The following is a 21,923-nucleotide window of genomic DNA, read 5'->3' as shown; positions in this document are numbered from 1 at the left end:
TACCTGGGATGACATGAAGGCAGTGTGCACATATCTCTGAATCAATGAAGGGATGAACAACCAACGGAGTGGGAGGGAACTATAATCAACACTGTCAGCTCCTGTAAGTACCTCTTAATGTCATCTTTCACAATGCTGTTGTGCCAGTGTGTGTGAGTGTGTTGGTATCTGCTTGGGTATATTTCAACAAAAAGCTAGGCTGCCGTTTAGACATAAACCTTTGGATCGACAGTGAACCATTGAACTCGGTGAGCCGTGATCCCAGGAGCGGGGGATGAACTGTGCAGCCCACTGTGTCCCTCCGCTGTCCTTTCATATTTACAACCAAAACACATTCTCAGGATTATTATTATTCTATGCATCAACAAACAACATTTCCTCAACCGTCCTTGTGATTATTTGATACTATTGAAATATGATCTACAGGCATGTGACCGACTTGATACTATTTTTACATGGATGTGATTTAATACCGACGCAAACATCAACAGTTCTTCTCCCAGAGGGCCGAGAGCCATTTGAACCCGCCCAAACGCGTCCCCTTATCGATCCATCGAATGCATCCCGCATGCCATTAACAACAAGCTGTAGCTGAGGAGGTTGAACGGCTTGACTTGTTACCAAAAGGTTTCTAGTTCGATTCCCCGGCTCCTCACAGCTGTTGTGGTGCCCCTGAGCAGGATACCTCAACTTAACTGCTCCTGACGACTTTGGTGTCTGTGTGTATTAATGGGTGTAGGTTGCTTTGGAAAAAAGCGCCTGCTAACTGTAAAATTTGTCACAGGCATTAAAGTTTATTTTTCATTTTGTTTTTAAAATATCACAAAAAGCTAAAGAAGACTTTAATCATCCGTCACCAAAGGTCATGCTCCCACTTCCTGTTTCCGTGGGGGTTTTGAGGCAGACACATGCCCCTCCCCCAGCTCCCCTCCACCACCACCCAATGTAAAAGCAGCACCACCCAAAAGGCCAACGCCTTCAACGCCTGACTGTGTATTCCCCAGGAAAGGCTTTGTCCTATTTAGAGGCTGTTGTTTTATTAATAGAAGACATTTATGGTATGGACTAGGAGACACACGGTTATAGTGATTGCCTTTAAGCCACACACAAAGTTACCCCAACAACTAATCCATCACCAGATGTGGAGCACAGCTCGCTGACTACAGGTGGTGTACTATTGAAGGGTCAGATATACACACACATGCACGCACGCATGCTCGCACGCATGCACGCACGTACACACAAACACACACAAACACACACACACACACACACACACACACACACACACACACACACACACACACACTTACACACACATGCACACGGGCACGCACAAATGCACGCACAAAGACACACACACACACAAACATGCACACACACACGCACACAAACATACACACACACACGCACACAGCCACAAATACAAACGATGCACACATACACACACTCTATCTAACTCACACACATACACACACAACCATGCACACACTGACACACACACACACACACACACACATGCTCTCTCTCTCTCTCTCTCTCTCTCTCTCTCTCTCTCTCTCTCTCTCTCTCTCTCTCTCTCTCTCTCTCTCTCTCTCTCTCTCTCTCTCTCTCTCTCTCTCTCACACACACACACAAACACACACACAAAGAATAATAAATGAAATGACACCACAACAGTGTTCTAATTAGTATTCGTGACCTACGTGACATAAGGCCTATTTCTCTGTTCCAGAGGAAATTAGCTGAGAAGGTGCAAAGTTGACTGCTACTCATGTGAATGGGGGAACCTGTTGAGACTGTGTAGGGTCTCCATCCAGATGGAGTCTGGGGTCAACACATCTCCATCATGCCTCTTTCAGCACTTCAGGTGTTGACTGAGGCTACACGGGGCTCCACATATGGACCTCACATTGACCCCATGCCGACTGTTACATTCATCTGATCTGATCATAACCAGACAGCCACACAATGACAGGTTCGAAACCAAATGAGCCTCTGATTAGAGAAAAAGATGAGCTATTTCTGTGGTGTTTCTCCCACCACCCAAAACACGTTTCAGTGCCGGGGGTTCAAAAACAATCCTTATCCCATGTGGAGGTCTTCCAGTAAAACACACACGCCCTCGTCAGTGGCCACCTGACATCACGGCGGTCACTTACGGCTAGGCTAATGCAGCTGGAGGGCTCTCCAGCGGCAGGAGGAGGTGCTCAGGACCTGCACTCCACCGCCGCTTTGTGACACATCCAGGGAACATGCAGAGAAACAGCACTGATGGCGGCTCCTCCTGATAACATGAGAAGTGCAAAACCCAAAGTTCAAACTAATGGATGAAAGGGTACATGGGATTCAAAGATAGAATCATTATCTTTTCATTTTGAAGGATAATCCTGAAACTAAATAAAATAAATGCTACTCAACAACTCTTCTTAGCAAATTCAGTTTAATTTGTGAATTACTGACCCTATTTCGAAAGGGTTTCGTTTGATCGCATTAACACAATTATGAATTATACAATTACTTGAAAAAAAAAAAATATCACAACCTGTCATCAGCTTAGATTTTTTGGTATTTCTGAACTCTTGGGGGTGTTGAAATAGTGTATTAAAAAGTGGCACAAGTCCTTCTTACCATGTACTGTTAGACAAAAGAGTTTCACCAGACGACTCTCTTTGGAGGATTCCCCTTAATAGGATTTAGAATTTAGCGTTTAGGATAATGTTTGTTTCATCAGGGTCTTACATGTTCATCTCTGCTTATTCACTGGTTTCCTGGGTAACCTGACAAAGAGGAGTGGTCGTACCACATTATTGAGTTGAGTGGGGGAGTTTCCAGCTGTAATTCTGCACCACGGCTGAATTTTGGGAACGTCTTCAAATACTGTGTTAGGGACCCACTAATATCTATATTAAAGCATCAATAAAGTAGCATGCTATGGGACCTTTAGCTCTTCCTGCGTCCTCGTGCCTAACTTCCTAGTCCTTAAAATAATAAATAAAACCTGTTTTGGTTACACCACCATCATCTATCATTATTAACATACATGAAGAGTGAACAATAGTGGGTGTAGCAACACATGTTTTCATCATCCTCTCATCCATCTTATCTGAGAATACATGGGCATTAGAAGCCAAAGCCAGCGTCAGCATGTATATCAGGCTTACTAATTCACAACCTTGCGTCGTATGGCTCTTTGGGCCCCTGCAGCAGATGATTTAAATCAGGGCAGCCTGCGAGTGGGAATTCCAGGTCCACAAAGCAAATGTTGTTGTTGCAGTCCACCATGTAGCTTTACTAATTAGCCAAGCCCAGAGAAGTGAAATCAGCTGGCCCGCTCGCTGCAGAAACGGAGCCATCTGATGTGACATCTCCTCCAGTGATCTATGTGTGCGCTTGGAAGCAGGTGTGTGTTTATCTGGAGTCGGGGTGTATGTGGCATATGGGTGACTACAGTGTTTTTATGTGTGAAGTCCGATGTGATGAATTAAATCCAGCCCAGACAGCTGTAGCTGGTTATTTGTTTTACAGCTCCTTCATATGGACTTAAAAATAGACCTGACCAGCTATAGCAGGAACATATATAGGCGAGTATACCCGTGTATACACACACACACATAAAGTGTCTCTCTAAACACGCATAAACGCATATAGGTAATCATGCACCTGCACATGCTCAGCCCGTCAACACGTGCAGCTCCATGAGCAGACTTCACACAGCCGATCGGACTGGTATTAGTGGGACTTCTACAGATTAACATTCCACATTCTGCTTTGGCTTCCATAGCATTTCTTCCCAATAATCCTGAGGCTGCCTTCAAAACAAACACTCTGCGTGTGTATCCCTTTCCCAAGCGCCTGATTGACAAGGTGCTTGGTTGAAGACAAAATTACATGTGCAGTAATACCGTTTATCTCAAGTCTGAAGGTTAAAGAACAGTTAAAAATGTAGCAATATGCTTCTAATGAATATTATTATATTAATAATGATACTACTAATGCTAAGTGTTAATGATAATAAGAAGAAGAATCTAGAAGATAGAACATATTGTACATTGAGTGTCTCTCTCATAAAGTTAATACATACAGTCCCCAACATGCTCATTTGTGTTATGTAGTGTTTCACATGTTTTCCTAATGTTAATACCTACAGTCCCAAACATGCTCATTTGTGTTATATAGTGTTTCACATGTTGGGCTCTGTATGTATTAACAATACATACAGTCCCCAACATGCTCATTTGTGTTCTATGCAATTTCTTTGCATAGAACACAAATGAGCTCATTTGTGTTCGACCCTATTTACTACCCTCCCATTATCATAATTTTTTTATTATTTACCACTTGTACATTTCAGTCCAACTCTGTGCTGCTCTCCATTCATCCTCCCATGCTGCATTGATTCGTCCAATGTTAGGAAGGAAGGCCCTGCTCAACACTAAGCCACGCTGGAACTAAACAGTTTCCATACCTGCACGTCAAGATTATCAGACATGAGGGGTCGGAGATGGACATGTAGACAGCATATCGACACCAATAGGAGGAGAGAGGAGAGAGGAGAGGAGAGGAGGTTGTGAGACCTCGGATCAAGCTGATGAGAGTGTGTCCCACTATAGAGTCACACGTCAGGATACCCACACACGCACACAAAGCACAAATAGACAAACAAACACACACACTAGACACACACACACACACACACACACACACACACACACACACACACACACACACACACACACACACACACACACACACACACACACACACACACACACACACACACACACAACCCACGCAGCACCCTATTAAGAGACAACACTATCGTCACTAGTAGAAATCCACTATGGATTATATAGAATGCAAAGAAAACAGTGCTATTGTGTTACTGCTATAATAAAACGTCACCAAAATGGTGGCTCTAACCTTTTGATGCATCAATAAAAATAAGATTTTTTGTCATATTGAGCAGTTCACCTACTCTAATACATATATATAATTTCATATATACATTTGCATAAGAGGAGAGACCTTTTTGCAATTATATGTCAAATCTTATGCATTTGGGACGACAGAGCTCTTGGAAACAGTGTTTTCATTCGCCCATGAGTCTCCTGTCGCTAGCCTCTGGCAGTATGGTGTAGATTAACAGAGACCAGAGGGATTTATGTCAAAAGACCAGACGTCTTACACACACACACACACACACACACACACACACACACACACACACACACACACACACACACACACACACACACACACACACACACACACACACACACACACACACACACACACTACTTCTGTCTGAAGTTGTGTTCCATGCATTTGTTGGACATTAGTGTGGGGCTTTGCACATTACAGGATATTATGTGAACCCTAACTGCAGCTTTCATATGTAAGCATGTCACTTCTACTTAGGGAATGGGACAGCACCATTGTGGCCCGTCCAGTGGTCCTGTGTGCCTACAGTCTGCTGGGTTAAGGCCTCCTGGTGGTTTTGCTCTACCGTTCCTCTATACTATCCATCCCTGACCACCAGTGTTTTAGTCAATATGAATAGGAATCCTTCAGAAACCAATGTTTTCAAGAAAATGTCAATGCCATCGTATCATTTGAACCACATCCAATGAATCAACATATTTAATTGAATAAAAAAAGAATGGGGGATTGATTGGGTATTTAAGGAATATGAAATTATTCACCATTCAAAGCACTTATTGAGGTCTTTTTAAGATAGCATGAAAATCAAACCATGTCAATTTGCAATTCTTTGGCATAATTCTGTGTTTACTGAAACTACTCTCAAGAATTACATCGTTTGGTTAACCTCTTGCATAAGATGGTTCTCCACTTGAAATAACATTTGAAACACTTTGAACTATAGAGATTAGCCATGGCGATGCCACCACCGCTCTGCAGAGCACAGTCCCACACAGTCTCGCCAGGCCCCAGCGCAACATGATGCATCATGTATGTGTGCTCACTGGCACCATGAATCAATAGATATATTTATAGATCTGTTATTGCTGCTAGGGCCGTTAAGGAGCTCAGCAGCTCAATTGAACAGACTTTATGGCAATTTAGTTGCACAGATATAGATAAAACCACTATTTTTGTTTCCTTTTTTCCCTTATTGTTCATTTTATAATTTATATCAATGTAATAGACATAGAACAAGCAGTATCTGCTTTTATGAAAACTACTAGAAACATCAAAGTCAAAACCAAAGCAATTGTATTGCAAAATACTTTTAGTGCCAGACACAAATTGAAGCTTTATGGATAAGGAAAAAGTTATTAGGGCAAAAGTGTGTGTGTCTACTGTCTAACGGTAAATAGGCTGCATTTCTTCAGTGATGTTATAAATTGAAGGAGCGCAAAGTGCTTTACAATTAGTGGCTCAGGATCACCCATGCTGGACCAACCCAGGGAGGCCACAGCCGGCTAGTCAGCAGCAGGGAGGGGGAGGAGTCCTGCTCAGGGACACCTTAGGGAGGAGGAGCCGCGGATTGGACCAGGAACCTCCTGGTTCACGGACAACCTGCTCTGCCTGCTTAGCCACTGGACGAGTGTGTGTGTGTGTGTGTGTTTGTGTTTGTGTGTGTGCGTTTGCGTTTGTGTGTGTGGGTTTGCGTTTGTGTTTGTTTGTGCGAGTATGTGTGTGTGAATATGTGTGTGCGTGTGTGTGTTTTCACACATGGGCATATTAGTTGATACAGATGACAAGCCGATCCAAAGCCAGATCTCTGATGAGATCCTCGGGGAGAGAGAAACAGCCCCTTACAGGCTGACTGCATCACTTCTCTTCCTCACAACATCCAGCGAGAACACAGCTTCCAATGTCTGCTTGGAAAACACATTTCCATAAACCTATACATGAGCCGGCTGAATGGAAACTGACCTCAAGCACAGTCTCTGTGTGACAAGGTCACACACCAAATGCTATCCCACAGATAGGATTTACTGATTAAATTACACTAAACAGGTTTGAAATTAAGTAGGGAAATAATATGTACTTGTGTTTACTAAGTTTACTCCTGTGTTTCCTGCACATTCTTCGATGTAGATGGCCAACACTGTTTTCAGAAATAATGGTATGTACTTGAATAAATAAAAAGTCACAAATGATCCATTTCCACCAGGTCTTACTTCATATTATAAAGTAAAATATGGTTTAAAAAATGCTAAATTGATATTAATTATATAAACCTATCCTTATGCTAACAGTGTAAAATAAGATTTAGCTGATATGTAGTCTAGATAATGTCCTCATGTTGGCAGTGCCTGCCAGGGTAGAGGGGTGCGTGATGTGACTGCTGCGTATGGGTCTTCCCATATGGCTGCTATGTAAATGTGTCTGTTCCCTAATGACTCAGACAGCATATGCATCATAATCAAGACATTTGCAACTGGTGCTACTTAGTTGGATGATCTGCACGGCAGCGTTTATGTAAGTCTTATGTACATATAGAGATATTCATTATACAATCACCACCTGCTCAGCGGCTTGCTGCAATGCCATAACTAAGCACAAAATATACCATAAAAAAGTGTGTCTTTTTATTTTATTACAATATAATTTCCCTCTTTATCATGGATAAAAAATATATAACTGTAATTCAATAATGACTTTTAATTGGTTAAATGGTGTAAAGTAGTCAATAATATCACCTTAATATTTTTCCGTAACATGACGTACAAATACACTCTGACTCAACAATACACAAGCTGAATCCCATAATTATGAGTCACACAGATTTGCTGATGGAGGAAGTACTTTCCTGAATAGCACGGCTCCATCGATATATAAGAGTAAACATAAAGACACACAGATAATCTTTTTCACAATACAGTTGATGTGGTAATTTTGGAGTCAACAACATTTTCTCTTTCGTTTTTTCCATTGTGCACATGCAAGCTGACAACTGCTCCTTCTCTTTCTCTTACGCACACACACACACACACACACACACACACACACACACACACGCACACGCACACGCACACATACACACACACACACACACACACACACACACACACAAACACAAACACACAGCTAACAGCCCTAACCCTAGCCCCTTCCTTATCAATTTTAATGAACGCTAATAAGTGATAGTAGAAAACGTGGGCCCATGCACACACCAACATTGTGGCGCCGTGGATCCTGATGAGAAAGGCTGCACTTTGTTTATTGTCTTTTATGAGAGGCAGGGGATGCAGTGCGTGTGTGTCTTTGTATTTGTGTGTGTGTGTGTGTGTGTGTGTGTGTGTGTGTGTGTGTGTGTGTGTGTGTGTGTGTGTGTTTGTGTGTGTGTGTGTGTGTGTGTGTGTGTGTGTGTGTGTGTGTGTGTGTGTGTGTGTGTGTGTGTGTGTGTGTGTATTATCTTGGGAGGAGTTCCTAAAAACCTGCTTCTGCTTGGCTGCTGATTTTATCACCAGTTTGTTCTCGTAGTTGTTATGCCATTGCATTGATAAAGATAAAGATATAATGGACTGCCTGTTATGACGATGCCATGTGAGACCTGCCCTCGCTACCAACGAGACAAAGGAGATATCGTCGCAAAAAACATAATTTTTTGGGGGGCACAGTAGTACCCCTGATCTGTAACTTAAAGGGGTAGTATGTACCTCTAATCTTTTGGTTCCCTACGTAGTCATTTGTATTATTCTAATGAGGATGCTTATGAACAAATCATGTGGAACAACCAATTGGGGACCACACACCAGAGCACGCACTGAATCACAGATATGCAAAAGAACCATTGAAGTGGCTGGCACTACTTCACCAGGCAAAGAGACGGCGAGACAAGACCTCTCCCATCCCCCCTCTGGTTGCAACAGCTTACAATACAGAACCAAAGGAATTGAAGGCGTACGCAGACATATCTGGAAATGAACCACGGGGGAACTTCTCATTTGGTCAAACCCCTTTCTCTCAGTATTGGCATGTCCTTTGTCAGGTACCCTCCATCTGTCTACATTCATTTGAAATCATTGAATAATTGTAAAATGTTTTTATTGCATAGGTGGTCTTTTTCTTTTTTACCGCCAATCCCTTGACATCTAAAATCTCAAAAATCTTTACCAAATAATAATAACATGCCGGTAGTCAGGTAATATACTCCAGTTGCAATATATTATTTTTCCTTTTTCTTGGGATCCGTCATCCACAATGGTGTGTGTGATATTGTGTTTGCATCCTGCTATCTTGAATAGCACCAATGCTGCAGTGCAACTTCAATGAAACATTGCAGTTGGTCATGTTTACAAAGATAGTACTCCAATCAGCACTGTATACAGCAGCTCTATAACCTCAAGCACTGCTCAAAACCTTCATTACTACCCATCATATTGACACAGAACACGACCTGGAATGGAGTATTCTGACGTGTGTTTCTAACAACCCCGCCTCGCTGCCTGACGCGGCACTCGGTGGCTCGTTTGGTGTGTGACCTGCTTTACATTGAAGCTCTGCTGTACCCACTCACCCCTCATATGGTAGCTTTGCTTTTTGAAGTGTTATTCCAATACAACATCTGCAACGTCAACTAATGTCAACGTTGCAAAAATGTGACATGGTGCCAATGGAAATGTGCCTGGTGAGACACCGCCACGACTTAATAGATATACATTTTTTTTATCGTCTTTTTAATGGAACCAATGCAACCTAAGAAAAAAGGCCTCAGATCCGGCTATCTTGGTCGCAGTCTTGAGCCCCGTAGCCTGATTCAGATGAGTTGTTTCATTTCAATTCTCTCATTGTGCGTCCAGAAAGTGAGGTTTACTCGGTTAGCATTTGAGTTCCATTGGCTGCTTCCATTGACTCGCAGAGTTACAGTAGCCTAGCTCCTGTTCATTTGAGGGGAATAAACCTTAAGTTACTTCCCACTTATTTCCAAGGTTTTCCGAATGCTCGCTATTCAAAACGAGTGCCAGTAACAACACACCAAGATTGCAGTGTGTTTAACTGTGATACACACAGATAAGGCACTGTGATTATTAGGCTAGCTGGGATCTGACTGGGGGGAAAGACTAACTTCAGTCTTATTGTGTTGTTACTGGCACTTGTTTTGAGCACGCAATTATTCTGAACACACAAAATCTTGTAATTGCTTAGGGTTAGGGTTAGGGAAATAATTACAAGTGTATTCCATTCACATGAACAGGATCTAGTCTACTGTAACTCTGCAAATCAATGCAATGGAAAAAAGGAAAGCAAATGCTTATCCTGCACACTCCCCTGCTCACACAATAAGTAGTGTCATTACTATGTTCAGAGTTTACCTATGAAGTATAAGTGTTACCAAAGCCCAGGTTCATGACGATTACCACTTAAAGGGGCTAGCATTCATGCTGTGAAGCCATTTGGCGACATCTGAAAATCTGTGTGACACAGTTTGCCTCGCCTTTCATTCTAAATCTCCAGATGTTCTCTTGGATTTCCTCCATTGTATCTGCTGGTCCAATTAATTGATGCTAAAAAGAAGCTTAAACGGCGTCTGAATCATCAACATATCGCTTTATGGCCACATATAAGAAAGATAGTGGCAGAGGTGCTATGTCATCTACCTTTAGGTACTGCCATTCTTTGAACTAGCCACGGGATTTTTAAGACCCTTGATGCTTGACAAAAGAATTAAGGTCCAGAGTGGTGTCCAAAGAATACCTACATGTATTCATCTATTGAAACAAAATATGACATATACTACATTATAGATTATCACTAAGGATTTATAATCATCTCTTCATCTAAAATAAACTTTAACTGGAAAGTTAACTGGAGCCTGTTGAATGTGAAATAAACAAACAGTAACTAAAAAATGCTCCTGCCTTGTTCAGGCAGCAGATATACGCACCGATATAACTTTTTGAATGATTAACCGCGGCATTATTTGGACTCTCCGTTTTAGGGACTGGAAATCCCAGCCTGGTTGAATGTAGTTCCCGATAAGGATCTCCTGAAATCTCTAAAGGTATGACACATACTGTATAGTTGATGGGTGTTAGTGCTTAATATCTACACTGATACATATTATAGGTGAATGATGAATTACTTTTCAGTGAAACAACAATCAATGAAACAAATGAATGGTAAATGAGAGAATGAATAGTGACTTCAGATTTGTGCACGTTATTAAAATGTAGGAATTTGGAAGGCTACTTCTCCCTTGGAGAGCATTTGATTTTATGGGAACATAAAATGAAATACCTCATTGTTTTCTTTATGAAACACATTGGCTGTGTCGTGATGGTTCACTTACAGTTAGTGCTGTCAGTTAAACACGTTATTAACGGCGTTAACGCAAACCGATTTTAACAGCGTTAATTTTTTTATCATGCGATTAACGCAATTTAATTATTTATTATTTATTTTAAAAAATATATTATATTAAAATATTATTATTATTATTTTTTATTTTTTCTTTGGCTCAAAACAAAGAAGCAGTAGCCTGACTGCTATGTTTAAGGCAGTATGTTTGTATGTTCATCGTTTAATTGCACTTTAGGCTTTTTTTTTGTATCGTCCTGTTTTGATCAGTATGCCATTGTTGTTATCAATAAAAGAAAATTTTCACAAGGCAAGCCGATGCCCTTCTCCATGAGATAAGAGCATTAAAATGAGAAAATTAATGGGACAAAGAAATCAAGGGATATTTAGCATAGAAAAAAAGTTGCGATTAATCGTGAGTTAACTATGACATTAATATGATTAATCGCGATTAAATATTTGAATCGCTTGACAGCACTACTTACAGTTCATGCTTAACCATCTTGATGCTAGGTGTCGGTGGGCTGCAGCAATTACACAAACAAAGATCACCAAATAGAGCAGCAGTGTTCAACAGTGTTCTCCTTTAATTGGTAGCTTGCAACCAACCACTGGATAGACTTTAGATAGCAGTTATGCCTGATTAACACTTGACCATGTATCATTGTTGATTGCATTACGGAAAACATTGTCCTAATGTTATACTTATACTAACTTATTTAATCACCTAGGGCCCTATTTTAACGGTCTGAAACGCAAGTGGGAAAGCGCAAAGCGCAAGTAGCTTTGTGGGCGGTTCTACGGCGCTATCGCTATTTTACAGGCGGATAAATGACGCTTGCGCCGCGGCGCAAGCGTCAAAAGGGTTGGTCTGAAGCAGCCTAATTACCCGTAGGTGTGGTTTGGGCGTAACGTGCAACAAACCAATGAGAGTGCCAGCTCCCATCCCCTTTAAGAGCCATGAGCGCATTTGAATCGGACGAGTTGATATTTTGACGCGTCTGCAGTCTCCGATGAGACAGATGCACATGAATTTGCAAATGGCTTAGTTTATTGCCAAATAATTTGGCCTAATTCACACATGGAATAAGGGGTTTTCTTCCACAACTTCAGAAATACTGAGTCCTCAAATAAATTTCGGCAAAGAAAACGTATGATAGGCTATAACATATGATATGCGGTAACTGTGGTTCTATTTAATGATATACGCACTACATTATAAACATTGTTTCTTATCAGTATTGTATGCTATCCTAATATGCATGTGTCCCCGCGGTAATAGACATTGCCATTGATTATTATGCGTTACGTGTTTAGTTTGCCCAAGTGAAGGAGTTCAAGTACCTCGGGGTCTTGTTCGCAAGTGAGGGAACTATGGAGCGTGAGATTGGCCGGAGAATCGGAGCAGCGGGGGCGGTATTGCGTTCGCTTTACCGCACCGTTGTTACGAAAAGAGAGCTTAGCCGCAAGGCAAAGCTCTCGATCTACCGGTCTATCTTCGTTCCTATCCTCACCTATGGTCATGAGGGTTGGGTGATGACCGAAAGGACGAGATCGCGGGTACAAGCGGCCGAGATGAGTTTTCTCAGAAGGGTGGCTGGCGTCTCCCTTAGGGATAGGGTGAGAAGCTCAGCCATCCGTGAGGAACTCGGATTAGAGCCGCTGCTCCTTTACTTAGAAAGGAGTCAGCTGAGGTGGTTCGGGCATCTGGTAACGATGCCCACTGGGCGCCTTCCTTGGGAGGTGTTTCAGGCACGTCCAGTGGGGAGGAGACCTCGGGGAAGACCCAGGACTAGGTGGAGAGATTATATCTCAACACTGGCTTGGGAACGCCTCGGGATCCCCCCGTCAGAGCTGGTCATGTGGCCCGGGAAAGGGAAGTCTGGGGCCCCCTGCTTGAGCTGCTCCCCCCGCGACCCGACCCCCGATAAGCGGACGAAGATGAGATGATGATGAGAGTGTTTAGTTTGCGTGTGTTTAAACAGAGCACACACGCGCGCCCGCATTCATTAATTATTTTTAACACTCACTCGCGGTAAAACAATGTTTTTCACGAACAAATAGGCCTACTCATCAATCCTAAAAGTTAGGGGCATGTAGGCCTACACGATGTCTGTGTCAAGAAAATATGTGTTTGCTGTACGGTGTTTGCAGATGCATTGATTAAAAAGTAGCCTACAACTTATTACCGCTGCATCAGCTGTTCTTTCCCAAATAATTTACCAAGAATGTGCGGCTAGGTAGATGATAGAAGCAAAGTGTATGCGCGAGGTGCACAAGCAATCCGTATGCATCGCATGCGCATGTATGCTTGCGCCCTTAAAATAGCATCTGAACAACGCGCCACTGACTTTAAACCAGGTATTTCCTGGTCAGTAGCGCAATGGTATTCAGAGACGGCAAAATACCGTTTGCGCCAGAACACGCCTCCTCCTTCCACCGAACCGCCCCTTGGGGCGCAAGATCATTCCCTAATTTACCGGCGAGTGGCGCAGGTGGCAAAAGAGCGCTCTGCGCCAGTTGTAAACTAGCAACGACACATGCGCCAGTGACTAAGTCACTTGCGCTGGATGCAAGATAGGGCCCCTAGTGTTTAAATTCACAATTATCTTTTGGACTGTTGATTCTTGGTCAGTCTGATGTTTGTCATCGAACAACAATTTTGAAAAACTTTTAATCAAAATTGTTTTAATTTAAAGTTTTTTGGTCCAACCTTCCAGCCCCCTTCAGGTATTGAGGTGCGTGTAAAATCGGAAATTGAATTTGGTTTTTCAACAGTGTTTTGTGATTTCTGTGTCCCAAGGCCAACTGAGGCTGCACACACACACCTTAAGTCTGGGTCATGCAAACATGACTACTTAATAGTAAATGGGAATTAGTGAATGGGTGGGAACTCTAGTGAGTAGCTAGCTAAAAGTATCAGTGGTGTATAAAGTACAAGAAAGTCATACTTTAGTCAGTACATAAGTACAGAAATCTTGGTTGAAAATTAATCTGGCTAAAGTTAAAGTCATCCATAAGAATAACCATTGAGTCAAAGTCATAATATAGCTCAAATAAAATGTATGCATCAAAAGTATTTATCTGGGTTCAAATGTACTAAAGTATAAGAAAACATTTGCAGCTACTACAGTCAGTGTGTTCGTCTTGGGTTGTCCTCCAACATTCGGGTTCTTGTAGATAGGTTCTTGTAGATGGCATGCATAGGCTAAGATGTATCGTGAGTGTTACAGGGCATGTGTTGTGTGCGTGTGAGCCCTGAACGCTAGACACTGAGGAGCTCAGACCCGCCCTCTCCCTCTCCCTTAAGCTCATGTCTTGAAGCCTCAAAGGGAATTAGTACAAAATATTTTACTTAATAATTAGGTGTCACGAAAATATACGTACTTTGCATAATATTTCAGGAAATTTTTATAGTGGCTTTCAGTTTGCAAATGTTATCTTTATCCAACTTAATTCTCAGCTCACTGGAATATCGTTCAGGACAAAAGGGTCTCAGTACACTAGTAATTGAGCTGAACAGAAAGTTCATGTTTTGGTTCAGTGAGAGGGACTATACAGTCGGAAGAAATTAATGATTTGGTGAAAAAATCTTTTAAACAAATCAAATATTTTTCTAATCAACTGATTCTAATGATTTGGTACACTGAGCGTAACTTATTTACCCATCAATAGATCAAACCCAACCCAAACAAGTTAGAGTAACCTTTTCATCAACAGACACATGCTATTTAAGTTTTCACATTGCCTGTACCTGATCCGCAAATATTTTGTTCTAGTGCTTTGTAAAAGGATATCCACACGGATACATACATAACATACAACCATCACCATAGATACTGGTTATTAATAATTAGGCAAACACCAATAGACATTTCTAAAATGTAACACCAATTGTTCTGGTTGGTGATCCTGGATTCCAAGACAAATGTTGCACTTCGTGAGGACATCCCACTGCGTAATGTGACGTCGGAGTGACGTCTTTTCTGTGTCATTATTGGACGTCAAATTTTGGTCCACTGAAGGGGTTGTTTTGTAACGCCAGCCGACGTAATCTTGTCGACGTCTACAGAGCGTCTAATGTTGACGCCCATGGGACCTCTGTGTAAGGGCTATTTATAGTCCAATTGTGGTCGGTTGTGGACGTCTTTTCAACATCAAATTTAGACTAATTTTAGACGTCTTTTATACTTCATTTATTTTATTGATATGTTTATGGTGGTTGCGTCGGATAAATTATATTGACCCGAAGTGAACGGACAGCTGTCTACTGAAAACATCTTTCTCGAATGCCGCCTAAGTTTGTTGTTGCTAGTGATGTAAAGAGGTCAGCCGGTGGCTCTATTACCACTAGTTGAAATGGGTACAGCGCCACCTATCGTACCGGTGTGTGACACGCTTCGACCAATTAATTGAATTTCTCACTGCCATGTGTACTCGGACAATTGCAGTTGTCCAATTGAGGAGCATAGTCGAACTATGGCTTTAATCTGAATAAGCTGTGCATGTAAACGCACTGACTGGCTCCCTTTGATCTCTCGATCTCTCTTCAGCATATCGACCGTGAAATAGTTATCCTTTACTGTCCTTTTTTGGGAGAAATTCTTTCTCTGCTTTTGACCCAACCGGGAGCCGGTGAACACATGCACACCTGCATACCCGGAGCAGTGGGCAGCATCCGGGGAGCAGGTGGGGGGTTCAGGTGCCTTGCTCGAGGGCACATAGCAGAGTGCTGCACTACTACTCCCCCAGTCCACATATTTTGAATACTGGTTTGAATACCAGTTGCCTCCTTAACCAGTAGGCCTCGGATGCCCATCAAAATGGCTGGCAGGGCGTCACATTTTTTTAGATTAGGAATAAGGTGGATAGGCTACCATGAAAATATTTACCCACAAACTGCATTTCCAAATGATTAAATAGATAAATGCAAAAATAAATATATGCATGAATAAATTGTCATGGCCACTGTTGTGGTGCTGTGTATTCTCCCCCTGTGTTGGCCACACCCCCTTTCTGTCTCTGTGCTTTGCCTGCCACTCAACTGCTCACACCTGGCCTGCATCAAAACATCAACTCCCCTTCAAATACATCTGGTTTCCCTGCAGTCATTGCCAGATCGTACTTCGATACACAGTGGTAGTTATTCGTTCCTGGCTCCAGTATAAACTTTCAAGTAGTTCTCTTGTTGAAATCTCGTGCCTCACCTTTTTTCTCTTTGTTTATAGTTTGTGGACCTACACCTCCAGCCTGCCTGATTCACTCCCTCCAGCCTGATGCGCCCCACTCTCCAACCTGCCTCCTGCCTCAATCCTGGTTACACCAAATAAACCTGTTCACCTTCACTACAACTCCTGTACCGTCTCTGTCTTCTGCTCTTGGGTCCAGCAACTATCGCTCCCCTAACATAAATGACTTGATTACTTAAAATAAATAAACCAGGAAATGTAAAATAACAACAAAAAAACATAATAAAAAAATATTACATCATGTATACATTTCCTGCACCTGTCATATGCGTCCAATTGACGTCCAAAAAATGTATGCTACCCAGTTCAAAGTTAAAATGTTGAACATCAATATGACATCCAAGTTGGGTCATGGTTTGAAATCCAAATAGTTGACCTAGTTTGGACGTCAAATAGATGTCCAGAATTGTTCATGGAACGACGGACCAAATATAGACATGATCTGCACGTCTATCCGACGTCCAATGTTTAGTGGGTTGTTTATTTGAATTGCATAACTATGAAGGTAAAAAGCCATCACTGTGTTAAGAACATTTGGAATTTTTGTATTGCACATTTGCCATTAATGGGATAATGGCATCGTAATCTGAAGTTATAAAAATCAATAACTTAGTTGAATTTTATCCCAACAAGATGGCCAAAATTAATCTCAAGCACAATCAATTCTTATCAATAATAGATATATAATTTTATTATTATCATTATTTCTTTTTTTACATATATATTTACATATATAAAGGATAGAGAAAAGATAAATTGATGGTTCGATAAAGACAGCTGAAGAGACAAAGGGACACTTGAAACATTTCCTTCCCCATACTTCCTCTGCCCTCCACCTGGGAGCTGGCCCCCCTCTGGGTGTGAAATGCCTCAGTATTGCAACCTATCCTTTAATGAACAGCCCAAAGGTTCAATGGGCATTCATTATACATCACCCCACCCTGCCTTATGCCTAGTCCATTTAGAACTTCCCAAAGTTAACGATTATCATATGTTTAGCATCAAAAGTTCCTGAATATAAAACCTTACCAAGGTATGTCCATACCACTCAAGAATATTATAATCCAACAAGTCAACATGCAAAGTAGAGATGGTATGAAGTAATTTATGAGCTATAATATTGCATCTTATCCAGGCAGATTGATACTTGATTTATACTAGTATTAGTCATTGAAATGAATATGAAATAATATTGTATTTTTATTATTATTTATTTGCTGTGCTTTGCCCTCCTTCTACTTTGCACAAGGGAGTTACGGCATTTCTGCATGCAGAAACCGCAAAAATGAAAGAACATTTGTGTGGCTAATTATACCCTAAAAATCATTCAAACCATTATCTTTATGTTGTCTGTAACATTATTGGTAGGCTTGCCATTTTCCGCAGCTTACCATATCACTGTTGTTTCATAGTAAAATGCATTCCCTAAATCCATTCAGACAGCCATGAGACAAGGACATGATCCATTATTTACACAATAAACCATTTCAATCCTCTGACCTAGAAATAATACATTTGCCACTTCTGCTCAGTACTCCCGCTTGATAGAAAGTAGAGGGAGAATGAGAGGGAGTGAAAAGGGAACCCAAATTATGTGTACACAAAGGAGGGTTTTGGGACAGAAAGTTGGATTCTGATGAAGCTTAATTCTGATGCGTCAGGTATCTTGGTTTCAGAGCTAGCATGACTCGCAGAGTGGGACTGTTTATACAGAAACACACGGTTAACTGACATGAGCTCTGAAGAAGATTAACGAAGCATCTCCTGGACCTAGGTTAGTCTTCATAAAAGTTTGGATTTATCTCAGAACCATAAACTTGTTATATACTTTAGTTGCCTTGACCGCTATGTTTTGAAGCAGAAACTAGTCAGAACTGGTGTTAGCACTAGGAATTTGTGGTTCAATGAGGAAATAATATTAGCTTTAATTCCATGTGGTCTAATGAGGAATTATGATAAATTAATTATATTTTTATTTATTTTTGGTTGATAATTTGTCTGCTGAACTTTGTGGATTGCACGTATTTGTATATTAATCATTACATTTTTGGTTTATTCCACAAATCTTTAGACTGTATTTATGACATTTATATGAAAATATATGTATCATAATGTATTCACCTCGTAAACTACATCCATGCTAATTGTTGACAAATAATGACAACATAAAGTTGGAATTATTCATATTTCAGTCATCATGCATGAAGGTATTGGCAGTACATTTGCATTTATATATATATATAGAGATATTTTTTTCTGCATTATTACATGCTAGAAACAAACATGAAGACATAACCAGCCGACAAATGCGAGAAACAGGAATTAGCGATAAAAACGACAATTGTAAGCCAGTATTAATACTGTCAGGAAATTAAACTATCTGCCAAACGAATAATGGGAAAAACGAACAAAAACATAACACGTTTTGGCTGAGGTATCACGTAACTTTCAATTACCACATTGTGGGACTAGTTCTCTTCTATTGCCACCGTTGAGCACTAGTGAACCCGCATCAAACCACCATTAAAAACCCAAACTGATTACAAACCATTTAATTTGAAAGCTAAAACAGCACTTCTCCATTTTGGGATGAACACTTAATCACGAAACCAGACGCACAGATACAGAAAAACCAATTTGACTCCAGTGGTTGCAGCATTGAATCACAATATGGGACATGCTAAAGCTAATTTGCCAAACAAATTAGTTGATTTAATTTGAAAATCTAACTGGCAAAGTTATAAAATGTCGTATTGTGATAAAAGTGCTTCTACCGAACATTTATAGTAATTGTTTCAAAGGACCCCTACTGTTATGGGGGCTAGAAGCCTGTGTCATTTGCAATTTTTTAAAGATTGCGATTGTCAAATGGGTTGGCTCTGGAGTTAAACCATTACAAACACAGTCCAATATTGCTCTTCACTACTGGAGTCCATTTTATTTGCACCGGTAACACATTCTAATTTGTTTGCAAGTAAGTATTTCTTTCTTTATTTCTGCTAAATGAAGTGACCCCCTGCTAAACATGCTAACAGTAGTTTTAGAAAAATGTGTCTGGTACACAGAAAAAATACTTAATGTTAAACAAAATCACAAAGTAGTATCTCAGCCATGATACATTGAAATGAAGCAATATTACTAACTGTCTGTTTTTGGGCCTTTTTAAATCATCATAATCCTAGAAGAGGTGTATACTGTAAATGCTGAAACTGTTTAAAATGGTTTTATTGTCAGTTACATTATTGGTTGAATAGTATGGTAAAATTATGGAATAACATTTTATCACAAGTCTATTTATTTTTATAAATATTGGGGCTTTGCAAAATTTGCTTTTTAATGGTTGAATAATTGGTGGATTTTATGAGCGAATAATCAATTATTTGGATTGCCAAAAGGGTCAGAAATGAACACCATACAGGTGTTCCTATGGTGGAGCAAAGAATTTGCTGCTGCATTCTGGCCTTCCCATCTGGAGGTCCCAAACAGCTAACAATAGCACATTGTAGCTGCAGCGAGTATAGTACATCAATTGGTTATCATCACCCTGATTTCAAAAAGAGAAGCGTTTCTGTGAACCCCATCGGAGTTCATTTCCAACCACTCCTCGTCTCCTTCACTAATTAAATTAGCCTAAATAATCAAATCCCTAATATTTGTAGCGAGACACTAGCAACCAATAGAATATATTGCCACAACAGAACAAGGCACAGCTATCCTGAATGTAATGTGACTGTATTAGGACTCAATAACTATATTTTCTGGAAGAGGAAATTCAAAAACATGACTTTCTAATTTCGCTTCAACATATACTATAGGCCTCAGCCATTCAATAGGATTTGGCGCAATAACTAAACAACAATTATTAAAGTGTTACCGTTTCTGTTCCCGATAGAGTAAAATGTAAAAACGTAAGCCCAGGCTTAATCATCAACAACCAATTTATATTTGGGACAGGCTTCAATTATTTGAGACAAAGTGACAAAATATAATGGATTACCATGTGTAAGACCATAGAAGACATACTCATATGTTGAAAAATCTAAAATCTAAATTATTCTGCAAAAGAAAAATAAGCTCTTTACCCAAAAAGGTAAAAACGATATTTGGTGAATATATAAAGCATATATATATATATATATATATATATATATATATATATATATATATATATATGGACACCATTATATAATGCCATGGACTCATTTCATTAAGGTCAGTGTTTTCAAGCTGAAACTTAAATGAACCAAAAGTAAAAGCACTCGGATCAGATAACAAGGTAAAAGGTGCAGGGTGTAAGCTGACTTTAAGAATTCAGTGTATATTGGGACTGGCTGCGCGAGTGTGCGCACCTGGCGTGGCTCGGCTGGCTGAGTGGGAGGGGTTACAGAGGGTCCATGGTACGAAACAGTAGTAGAATATATAAGTGTGATCAGCTGTGTTTTATTGATTACATTATTTAAATCACTATTAGTCAGCAGTGACTACAGGTCTAGTCTTAGTTGAAATGTTACACATGCAATTTAAATCTGCCATTTTAAGTCAATTTTACCAGCTATTAGCACAACAAGGGTGATGTTTTTCTCATTTATAATTTTACATTCCCAGTGAGTAAAATATAGTCTATATTTAAAACATTTAATATCTTTGTCTGTGTTCAAATGAAGAGGAACTAAAAGTTGTAACACTTACATACATGTTCTAAAGTTTGGTTGGCCAGATGTGTCCCTTTATAATTATTTAGTTACGCTGTCATCATGACAGCTGCTACCATGGTAACCAATCAGTTCCACTTAAAAGGCATGCCTGAATTTAAAGAACACACACACACACACACACACACACACACACACACACACACACACACACACACACACACACACACACACACACACACACACACACACACACACACCAAAGGCTTGCCTTTGTCATCCTTGGATAGAATATATGTTTTATATGTATATTACCTTTTTGTGTGCACATTTTGCATCAGTGTTCCTGCGTGGGTGTTTTGTTCAGTAAAAAGCCATGACTGAATGTCCAGAGCCACAAGAAAAGCTATTGTGCTGATTTTTGAATGCATGCTAATTCACATCTATGTCATGGACATCTTACAGGGAGAGACTCTTGTCCTCTCCATCTGTAGGAGTTACACTCAAATGTGAGCACTACCAACCTTTTTAGGGGAATTCAGTAAACTTTGAATTACACTTTAAATTACGTTAAAAAAATAAGCTTTGGTGATTCAGTAATTGAGTTAAAAAAAAACAAGTTCTCAATTATAAAAAATAGCAAACTTATCAATAATAATGCATCACATCAACTGCAGAAATCAGTATTCTGTATTTTATATAGAAAATCTGGTCTGTAGGAGCTTTTTGTGATGAAAAGGTGAAATGT

Source organism: Gadus morhua, chromosome 3 (assembly GCF_902167405.1).
Source record: "Gadus morhua chromosome 3, gadMor3.0, whole genome shotgun sequence".
In the NCBI taxonomy this organism is placed as follows: domain Eukaryota; kingdom Metazoa; phylum Chordata; class Actinopteri; order Gadiformes; family Gadidae; genus Gadus; species Gadus morhua.
The sequence above is the reverse complement of the archived record's forward strand: the minus strand, read 5'-3'. Positions refer to the sequence as shown.